This window comes from Cynara cardunculus (assembly GCF_001531365.2).
Source record: "Cynara cardunculus var. scolymus isolate 2C chromosome LG 3, CcrdV1, whole genome shotgun sequence".
NCBI classification, from domain to species: domain Eukaryota; kingdom Viridiplantae; phylum Streptophyta; class Magnoliopsida; order Asterales; family Asteraceae; genus Cynara; species Cynara cardunculus.
This window is the reverse complement of record NC_037530.1, coordinates 36,674,146-36,675,462: the sequence shown is the minus strand read 5'-3', so window position 1 is coordinate 36,675,462 and position 1,317 is coordinate 36,674,146. Positions and strand designations below refer to the sequence as shown.

At 34.4% G+C, this 1,317-nt stretch overlaps 1 pseudogene; it reads left to right on the top strand.

Annotated features, from left to right (window-relative positions):
- Positions 1-1,238: 1,238 nt before the first annotated feature.
- Positions 1,239-1,317, top strand: LOC112510652 (annotated as a pseudogene).

The window sequence follows — 1,317 nt, the reverse complement described above, 5'->3', positions numbered from 1 at the left end:
TGAAAGAGCCATATAAGTAAAGACCACAAATGAAAACTACTCTATTCACATCACACATATGTATATATATGTGTTTGTATACCGATTTCTTGGAGTCATAAAAGCTGGACAGCCTTTCCACTACAAAGTTATAAGCACTTCTAGTCTACCGTTGGAAATCACCAAAATAATTTGTAGAAATTTCCCTAAACTTGATGAATCCAGGACTTGGGACACAAGAGAGTTTAACTAAAATTTAGTCATATCATAGCGAAAACATATAACTAGAATTTACAGCATTTGGCATACTGAGATGGCATCTTGAATATAATAGAATCTGTGAAACAGAAGATATGTATGAAACCATATAAATAAAAAGGAAATACATTTGAAGCATAAGATTAGCTGATCGACATGATTATCTCGAAACCATCATGATCCAATAGATATAGCATGCAGATCAAAACCAAGTTATAAACAACGTTCCAATTTTTGTAGGAAAAAAGAAGCAAACATATAGAAGATGTTGAACCAGTTGTAGGAGTCTTGAATCCTACTGTGCAAAGCTTTCAAGCAGAATGAAGGGTGTTCGGCAGATAAATAAGTTATAGTCTATATGGTGGCATATGGTATGTATTGAAGGAGTACTATTTTGAAAATTGAAACGTGGAAACAACAAATAAATAGGTTATGTTAGAAGCTGGCACTTTACAAACTAAATATTGGTTTAAGTTGTAGAGTCTTGAAATGCAGTGCAGAGAAAAATATAATCATGCACAAGAAATGAATATTGGTCGGAGGAAATGGATACGTCACATCAAAACAATCGTGAATGTAGTATTTGTTCTTATTAGTTTAGTATCTGGTATGTGGGGTCTTTGAGTGTTGCATTGTCGTCGTACTACAGCCTTTATCTGGCGCACCACTTCAATCTAAGTTATGGGTGAAACTGAAGAAAAAAATGAATGCATAAGAATATAGAGGTGATCGATAATGGTATGAAAAAATTGTATCGAGTATCAGACAGTATCATTCAAATGAACAGAGACTGGTAAAAACCGAAACAAACATAAAAGTTATGGTCTGTTAGAAGTGGTGCATTAACTTTCTGGTGGAATTTTAAGAAATACATGGGAATGGAAAGAAGTGCATATGAAAGCTGAAATAAGTTCATTTGGAAGAGTCCCACATTGCTTGAAGAAGAAAAAATATAGAGAGGGGATCCACTATGAGAACAAAGTCCCAAGAGAGTGAAAAGCATACCTTTCTCGGCCTTTTGGCTAAGATCAAGTGTAGTATCTGTTCTTATCAGTTTAATATCTGATATGTGAGCCACCG